This window comes from Somniosus microcephalus, chromosome 13 (assembly GCF_052327205.1).
Source record: "Somniosus microcephalus isolate GS21.2 chromosome 13, FLI_Smic_1.0, whole genome shotgun sequence".
Classification (NCBI taxonomy): Eukaryota; Metazoa; Chordata; class Chondrichthyes; order Squaliformes; family Somniosidae; genus Somniosus; species Somniosus microcephalus.
This window is the reverse complement of record NC_140999.1, coordinates 82,543,026-82,553,399: the sequence shown is the minus strand read 5'-3', so window position 1 is coordinate 82,553,399 and position 10,374 is coordinate 82,543,026. Positions and strand designations below refer to the sequence as shown.

General features: G+C 58.8%; 1 protein-coding gene across 5 annotated transcripts in view; it reads right to left on the bottom strand.

The window, feature by feature from the left end:
* Positions 1 to 10,374, bottom strand: part of LOC147108451 (calcium and integrin-binding family member 3-like) — a 690,292-nt gene that overhangs the window by 613,906 nt on the left and 66,012 nt on the right. The window lies entirely within an intron of this gene.

Sequence of the window (10,374 nt, the reverse complement as noted above, 5' to 3'; positions counted from 1 at the left end):
CAACACTGGAACTCTCCCTCCTCCCCAACACTTGAACTCTCCCCCCAAAACTGGAACTACCCCCCAACACTGGAACTCTCCCCATCCCAACACTGGAACTCTCCCCTTCCCCAACACTGGAATACTACCCTTCCCCACAACACTGGAACTCTCCCTGCTCCCCAACACTGTAACTCTCCCCCCTCCCCCACACTGTAACTCTCCCCCCACCCCGACACTGGAACTCTCCACCCTCCCCCAACACCAGAACACTCCCTCCCCCCAACACTGGAACTCTCCTCCCTCCCCCAGCACTGGAATTCTCCTCCCGCTCTAACATATTCACTCTCCCCCATCCCCCAACACTGGAACTCTGCACCCTCCCACAACACTGGAGCTCTCGCGCCAACAGTGGAACACTCCCCTCCCCCAACACTGGAACTCTCCCCACAACCCAACACTGGAACTACCCACCCAACACTGGAACTCTCCCCCTCCCCAACACTGGAACTGTACCCCCCCACCCAACACTGGAACTAGCCCCACAACACTGGAACACTCCTCTCCCCTGCAACACTGAAACTCTCCCACCTCCCCAACACTAGAACTCTCCACCCTCCCCCAACACTGGAACTCCCCCCAACACTGGAACAATCCCCTCCCCCCAACACTGGAACTCTACCCCACTCCCCCCACAGTGGAACTCTCCCTCCCCTCAGGACTGAAACTCTAACCCCTCCCCCAATGCTGGAACTCTCCCCACTCCCCCAACACTGGAACTCTCCACCCCAACACTGGAACACTCCCCCGCACACACTGGAACACTTCCCTCCCCCCAACTCTGGAACTCTCAACCCCCCAACACTGGAAATCCCCCCTTCCCCAGCACTGGAACTCTCCCCCCCCCACACTGGAACTCTCCCCTTCCCCCAACAGTGGAACTCTACCCACCCCCCAACACTGGAACTCTACCCCACTCCCCCCACACTGGAACTCTCCCTCCCCTCAGGACTGAAACTCTAACCCCCTCCCATAAAGCTGGAACTCTCCCCCCCAACACTGGAAACCTCCCCCCACACACTGGAACACTTCCCTCCCCCCAACTCTGGAACTCTCAAACCCCCAACACTGGAAATCCCCCCTTCCCCAGCACTAGAACTCTCACCCCCCCAGACTGGAACTCTCCTCTTCCCCCAACAGTGGAACTCTTCACCCTCCTCAACACTGGAACTCTCCCCCCTCCCCAGCACTGGAAGTCTCCCCAACCCCCAAAACTGGCACTCTCCCCCTCCGCAACACTGGAACACTTCCCCCTCCCCAACACTGGAACTCTTCACCCTCCTCAACCGTGGAAATCTTCCCCCTACCCAGCACTGGAACTCTCCCCAACCCGCAACACTGGCACTCTCCCACCTCCCCCGCACTGGAACTCACCCCCAACACTGGAACTCCCGCCCCTGCAACACTGCAACACTCCACTTTCTCCACCTTTGGAACTCTCCCCCTTCCCCAACATTGGATCTTTCCCCTCCACCAACACTGGAACGCTCCCCCCATCCCCAACACTGGAATACGCCCATCCCCCCAACACTGGAACTCTCCCCCTCCCCCAACACTTGAACTCTCCCCTCGCCCAACACTGGAACTCTCCCCTCTCCACAACAGTGGAACTATGCATCCCCCAACATTGGAAATCTCCTCCCTCCCCAACACTGGAACTCTCCCCCCCCAACAATGGAACTCTTCCTACTCCCCAACACTGGACCTCTCCCACCTCCCCCAAAACGGGAACTCTCCCCCCTCCCCCAACACTGGAACTTTCCCCCTCCCCCAACACTGGTACTCTCTCCCCCTCAGGACTGGAACTCTACCCCCTCCCTCAACACTAGAACTCTCACACCTTCACCAACTTTGGAACTCACCCCCTCCCCAACACTGGAATTCTCCCCCCAACATTGGATCACTCCCCTCCCCCCAACACTGGAACTCTTGCCACCCCACACTGGAACTCTCTCCCCCAAAACTGGAACACTACCCTCCCCCCAACACTGTTATTCTCCCCCTTCCCCAACACTGGAACTCTCCCCCCTCCCCCAACACTGGAACTCTCCTTCTCCCCCAACACTGGAATTCTCGCCCCCCAACACTGGAACACTACCCTCCCCCAACACTGGAACTCTTCCCACTCCCCCACACTGGAACTCAATCCCCCAACACTGGAACACTCCCCTCCCCCAACACTGGAAATCTTCCCCTCCCCAAACACTGGAACTCACCACTCCCCCAACACTGGAACTCTCCCCTCCCCCCAAAAGTGGAACTATTCACCCCACAACACTGGAAATCTCCTCCCTCCCCGACACTGGAACTTTCCCCCGTCCCCAACACTGGAAGTCTCCCTCCTCCCCAACACTGGAACTCTCCCCCCCAACACTGGAACTACCCTCCAAACACTGGAACACTCCTCCCTCCCCAACACTGGAACACACCCCTCCCCCGCAACACTGGAACTCTCCCCCTCCCCAACACTCTAACTTTCCACCCTCCCCACATGGTAACTCTCCCCCTCCCCAACAATGGAACTCTCCACCCTTCCCCAACACTGGAACTCTCCCCAACACCCAACACTGGCACTCTCCCCCCTCCCCAACAGTGGAACACATGCCCCTCCCCATCACTGAAAATCTCCCCCCTCCGGCAACACTGGCACTCTCCCCCCAACACTGGAACTCTCTGCCCAACACAGGAACTTCCCCCCAACACTGCAACTCTCCCCTCCCCAACACTGGAACTCTCCCCTCTGCCCAACACTGGAACTCTCCTCCCTCCCCCGGCACTGGAACTCTCCTCCCTCCCCCGGCACTAGAACTCTCCCCCTCTCTAACACATTAACTCACCCCATCCCCCAACACTGGAAATCTGCACCCTCCCACAACACTGGAAATCTGGCCCCCCTACACTGGAACACACCCATCCCCCCAACACTGGAACTCTTCCATCCTTCCCCCAACACTGGAACTCTCCCCCACCCTCAAAACTGGAAGTCTACCCCTCAGGACTGGACCTCTGCACCCTCCCCCAACGCTGGAGCACTCCCCACTTCCACAACGTTGGAAATCTCCCCCCCAACACTGGAACCCTCACCCCCAACACTGGAACAATCCACTCCCCCAACATTGGAACTCTCACCCCCACAACACTGGAACTCTCCTCCATCCCCAAGACTGGAACTCTCCCCGTTCCCCAACACTGGAATACTACCCTTCCCCACAACAATGGAAATCTCCCCCATCTCCAACACTGTAACTCTCCCCGCCCCCCCACACTGTAACTCTCCCCCCTCCTCAACACTGGAACTCTCCACCCTCCCCCAACACCAGAACACTCCCCTCCTCCCTCCCCCAGCACTGGAATTCTCCTCCCGCTCTAACATATGCACTCTCCCCCATACCCCAACACTGGAACTCTGCAACCTCCCACCACACTGGAGCTCTCCCGCCAACAGTGGAACACTCCCCTCCCCCAACACTGGAACTCTCCCCACAACCCAACACTGGAACAAGCCCCCCAACACTGGAACTCTCCCCCTCCCCAAAAATGGAACACTCCTCTCCCCTGCAACACTGAAACTCTCCCCCCTCCTCAACACTGTAACTGTCCCCCCTCCCCAACACTGGAACTCTCCACCCTCCAACAACACTGGAACTCCCCCCACAACACTGGAACACTCACCTCCCGCAACACTGGAACTCTACCCCACTCCCCCCACACTGGAACTCTCCCTCCCCTCAGGACTGAAACTCTACCCCCTCCGCCAATGCTGGAATTCTCCCCACTCCCCCAACACTGGAACTCTCCCCCCCAACACTGGAACCCTCCACCCCACACACTGGAACACTTCCCTTCCCCCAACTCTGGAACTCTCAACCCCCCAACTCTGGAAATCCCCCCTTTCACCAGCACTGGAACTCTTCCCCCCACACTGGAACTCTCCCCTTTCCCCAACAGTGGAACACTTCACCCTCCTCAACACTGGAACTCTCCCCCCTCCCCAGCACTGGAACTCTTCCCAACCCCCAACACTGGCACTCTCCCCCTCCCCAACACTGGAACACTTCCCCCTCCCCAACACTGGAACTCTTCACCCTCCTCAACACTGGAAATCTCCCCTCCCCAGCACTGGAAATCTCCCCAACCCGCAACACTGGCACTCTCCCACCTCCTCAACACTGGAACTCACCTCCAACACTGGAACTCCGCCCCCCCCGCAACATTGCAACACTCCCCTCTCCCCAACATTGGAACTCTACCCCCTCCCCAGCACTGGAACTTACCCCTCCACCAACACTGGAACGCTCCCCCCATCCCCAGCACTGGAATACTCCACTCCCCCCAAAACTGGAGACCCCCAACTCTGGATTTCTCCACCCTCCCCAACACTGGAACACTCACATCCCCCCAACACTGGAACTCTCCCCCTCCCCCAACACTGGAACGCTCCCCTCACCCAACACTGGAACTCTCCCCTCCCCACAACAGTGGAACTATGCACCCCCCAACAGTGTAACTATGCACCCCACAACACTGGAACTCTCCTCCCTCCCCAACACTGGAACTCTCCCCCTCCCCCAACACTGGAACTCTCCCCTCACCCAACACTGGAACTCTCCCCTCCCCATAACACTGGAACTCTCCCACCTGCCCCAAAACTGGAACTCTACCCCCTCCCCAACACTGGAACTTTCCACCCTCCCCCAACACTGGTACTCTCCCCCCCCCATCAGGACTGGAACTCTACCCTCTCCCACAATGCTGGAACTCTCCCCCTCCTCAACACTGGAACTCTCCATCCTCCCCCAACACTGGAATTCTCCCCGCCAACACTGGAACACTCCCCTCCCCCCAACACTGGAACTCTTCCCTTCCCCAACATTGGAACTCTACCCCACTCCCCCACACTTTAACTCTCCCCCCCACACTGGAACCCACCCCCCAACACTAGAACACACCTTCTCACCCAACACTGGAATTCTCCCCCTCCCCCAACACTGGAACTCACCCCCTCCCCCAACACTGGAACTCTCCCCCTCACCCAACACTGGAACTCTCCCCCTCCCCCAACACTGGAAATCTCCCCGTCGCCCAGCACTGGAACACTCACCCTCCCGCAACCCTGGAACACTCCCCTCCCCCAACAATGGAAACCCCCAACACTGGAACTTGACACCTAACCTAAAACTGGAACTCTCCCCCCTCCCCCAACTCTGGAACTCTCTCCCCTCCCCAACACTATATTTCACTCCCCCAACACTGGAAGTCTCCCCTCCCCCAACACTGGAACTTTCCCCCGTCCCCAACACTGGAACTCTCCCTCCTCCCCAAAACTGGAACTCTCCCCCCCAACACTGGAACTCTCCCCCCTCCCCAACACTGGATCACTCCCCTCCCCCGCAACACTGGAACTCTCCCCCACCCCAACACTGGAACTCTACCCTCCCCCCAACACTGGAACTCCCCCCCAACACTGCAACTCTCCCCTCCCCAACACTGGAACTCTCCCCTCCCCCAACACTGGAACTCTGCCCTCCCCCAACACTGGAACTCTCCCCTCCCCCCAATACTGGATCTCTCCCCCGTCCCCCAACACTGGAACACTCCCCTCCGCCCAACACTGGCACTCTCCCCCTCCCCAAAACTGGAACACTTCCCCCTCCCCAACACTGGAACTCTTCACCCTCCTCAACACTGGAACTCTCCCCGTTCCCCAACACTGGAATACTACCCTTCCCCACAACAATGGAAATCTCCCCCATCCCCAACACTGTAACTCTCCCCGCCCCCCCACACTGTAACTCTCCCCCCTCCTCAACACTGGAACTCTCCACCCTCCCCCAACACCAGAACACTCCCCTCCTCCCTCCCCCAGCACTGGAAGTCTCCTCCCGCTCTAACATATTCACTCTCCCCCATACCCCAACACTGGAACTCTGCACCCTCCCACCACACTGGAGCTCTCCCGCCAACAGTGGAACACTCCCCTCCCCCAACACTGGAACTCTCCCCACAACCCAAAACTGGAACAAGCCCCCCAACACTGGAACTATCCCCCTCCCCAAAAATGGAACACTCCTCTCCCCTGCAACACTGAAACTCTCCCCCCTCCTCAACACTGTAACTGTCCCCCCTCCCCAACACTGGAACTCTCCACCCTCCAACAACACTGGAACTCCCCCCACAACACTGGAACACTCACCTCCCGCAACACTGGAACTCTACCCCACTCCCCCCACACTGGAACTCTCCCTCCCCTCAGGACTGAAACTCTACCCCCTCCGCCAATGCTGGAATTCTCCCCACTCCCCCAACACTGGAACTCTCCCCCCCAACACTGGAACCCTCCACCCCACACACTGGAACACTTCCCTTCCCCCAACTCTGGAACTCTCCACCCCCCAACACTGGAAATCCCCCCTTTCCCCAGCACTGGAACTCTTCCCCCCACACTGGAACTCTCCCCTTTCCCCAACAGTAGAACACTTCACCCTCCTCAACACTGGAACTCTCCCCCCTCCCCAGCACTGGAACTCTCCCCAACCCCCAACACTGGCACTCTCCCCCTCCCCAACACTGGAACACTTCCCCCTCCCCAACACTGGAACTCTTCACCCTCCTCAACACTGGAAATCTCCCCTCCCCAGCACTGGAAATCTCCCCAACCCGCAACACTGGCACTCTCCCACCTCCTCAACACTGGAACTCACCCCCAACACTGGAACTCCGCCCCCCCCGCAACACTGCAACACTCCCCTCTCCCCAACATTGGAACTCTACCCCCTCCCCAGCATTGGAACTTACCCCTAAACCAACACTGGAACGCTCCCCCCATCCCCAGCACTGGAGTACTCCACTCCCCCCAAAACTGGAGACCCCAACTCTGGATTTCTCCACCCTCCCCAACACTGGAACACTCCCATCCCCCCAACACTGGAACTCTCCCCCTCCCCCAACACTGGAATGCTCCCCTCACCCAACACTGGAACTCTCCCCTCCCCACAACAGTGGAACTATGCACCCCCTAACAGTGTAACTATGCACCCCACAACACTGGAACTCTCCTCCCTCCCCAACACTGGAACTCTCCCCCTCCCCCAACACTGGAACTCTCCCCTCACCCAACACTGGAACTCTCCCCTCCCCATAACACTGGAACTCTCCCACCTACCCCAAAACTGGAACTCTACCCCCTCCCCAACACTGGAACTTTCCACCCTCCCCCAACACTGGTACTCTTCCCCCCCCCATCAGGACTGGAACTCTACCCTCTCCCACAACGCTGGAACTCTCCCCCTCCTCAACACTGGAACTCTCCTTCCTCCCCCAACACTGGAATTCTCCCCGCCAACACTGGAACACTCCCCTCCCCCCAACACTGGAACTCTTCCCTCCCCCCAACATTGGAACTCTACCCCACTCCCCCACACTTTAACTCTCCCCCCCTCACTGGAACCCACCCCCCCCAACACTAGAACACACCTTCTCACCCAACACTGGAATTCTCCCCCTCCCCCAACACTGGAACTCACCCCCTCCCCCAACACTGGAAATCTCCCCGTCGCCCAGCACTGGAACACTCACCGTCCCGCAAACCTGGAACACTCCCCTCCCCCAACAATGGAACCCCCCAACACTGGAACTTGACACCTAACCTAAAACTGGAACTCTCCCCCCTCCCCCAACTCTGGAACTCTCCCCCCTCCCCAACACTATATTTCACTCCCCCAACACTGGAAGTCTCCCCTCCCCCAACACTGGAACTTTCCCCCGTCCCCAACACTGGAACTCTCCCTCCTCCCCAAAACTGGAACTCTCCCCCCCAACACTGGAACTCTACCCCCTCCCCAACACTGGATCACTCCCCTCCCCCGCAACACTGGAACTCTCCCCCACCCCAACACTGGAACTCTACCCTCCCCCCAACACTGGAACTCCCCCCCAACACTGCAACTCTCCCCTCCCCAACACTGGAACTCTCCCCTCCCCCAACACTGGAACTCTGCGCTTCCCCCAACACTGGATCTCTCCCCCGTCCCCCAACACTGGAACACTCCCCTCCGCCCAACACTGGCACTCTCCCCCTCCCCAAAACTGGAACACTTCCCCCTCCCCAACACTGGAACTCTTCACCCTCCTCAACACTGGAACTCTCCCATATCCCCAGCACTGGAACTCTCCCCAACTAGCAACACTGGCACTCTCCCACCTCCCCATCACTGGAACTCACCCCTAACACTGGAACTCCCCCCCAGCAACACTGCAATACTCCCCTCTCCCCAACATTGGAACTCTCCCTCCTCCCCAACACTGGAACTTTCCGCTCGCCCAACACTGGAACGCTCCCCCCATCCCTAACACTGTAATACTCCCCTCCTCCCAAAACTGGAAACTCGCAAATCTGCATTTCTCCACCCTCCCCAACACTGGAACACTCCCATCCCCCCAACACTGGAACTCTCCCCCTCCCCCAAAACTGGAACTCCCCCCTCACCCAACACTGGAATTTTCCCCTCCCCACAACAGTGGAACTATGCACCCCCCAACAGTGGAACTCTCCTCCCTCCCCAACACTGGAACTCTCCCCCCACCCCAACAATGGAACTCTCCCTAATCCCCAACACTGGAACTCTCCCATCTCCCCAAAAACTGGAACTCGCCCCCCTCCCCCAACACTGGAACTTTCCCCCCTCCCCCAACACTGGAAATCTACCCCACTACCTCCACACTTTAACTCTCCCCTACCAGCACTGGAACCCCCCCACAACACTAGAACACATCCCCTCACCCAACACTGGAATTCTCCCCCTCCCCCAGCACTGGAACTCTCCCCCTCCCCCAACACTGGAACTCTCCCCCTCACCCAACACTGGAATTCTCACCCCTCCCCTCAACACTGGAACTACACCCCCCAACACTGGAACACACAACCTCCCCAACACTGGAAATCCCCCCCCTCCCCAACACTGGAACTCTCCCCGCCAACACTGGATCCATCCCCAATGCTGGAACTCTTCCCCCCACAATACTGGCTTTCTCCCCCTCCCCAACACTGGAACACTGGACCCTCCCACAAAACTGGAACACTCCCCCCAACACTAGAACACTCCCCTCACCCAACACTGGAACTCTTGCCCCCTCCACCCACATTGGAACTCTCTCCCCCAAAACTGGAACCTCCTTCCAATACTGGAACTATCCCCCCCACAACATTGTCTTTCACCCCCTCCCACATCACTGGAAATTTCCCCCTCCCCCAACACTGGAACTTTCCACCCTCCCCCAAAACTGGAACCCCTCAACACTGGAACTCTCCCCTCTCCATAACACTGGAACACTCCGCTCCACCCAACACTGGAACACTCCCCCTCCCCCAACACTGGAACTCTCCCCTCCCCCAACACTGGAAATCCCCGCCTCCCCCCAACTCTGGAATTACTCAACCACCCAGCACTGGAATGCTCCCCCTCCCCCTACACTAGAGCTCTCCGCCCTCCCCCAACACTGGAACTCTCCGCCTCCCCCAACACTGGAACACACACCCCTCCCCAACACTGGAACTCTCCCCCGTAACCCAACTCTGGAACTCTCCCCCCTCTCCCAACTCTGGAACTGCCCCCCAACACTGGAACACTCCCTTACCCCAACAGTGGAACACACCCCTCCCCCAACACTGGAACTCTCCCCACCCTCCCAACACTGGCACTCTCCCCCTCCTCAACACTGGACATCTTCTCCCGCCACACTGGAACTCTCCCCCCTGCCCAACACTGGAACTCTCCCCTCACCCCAACACTGGAACTACCCACCCCCCAAAACTGGAATGCTCCCCCTCCCCCTACACTGGAACTCTCCGCCCTGCCCCAACACTCGAACACTCCCCACTCCCCAAACATTGGAACACTCCGCTCCCCCAACACTGGAACTCTCCCCCTCCCCCTACACTGGAACTCTCACCTCCCACAACACTTGAACTCTCACCTCCCCCCAACACTGGAACTACGCACCCCTAACACTGGAACGCTCCCCCTCCCTCAACACTGGAACTACACCCTCCCAACACTGGAACACACCCCCTCCCCACAATTGGAACTCTCCCCCCACCCCAACACAGGAACACGCCCCTCCCCTGCAAAACTGGAACTCTCCACCCTCCCCCACACTTGAACACTCCCCCCTCCCCAACACTGGAACACTCTACGCTCCCACAACACTGGAACTCTTCCCTCTCCCAACACTGGAACTCTTGCCACCTCCCCCCACATTGCAACTCTCCCCCCAAAACTGGAACCCCCCAACACTGGAACTCACCACCCCCACAACACTGGAAAACTCCCCTCCCCC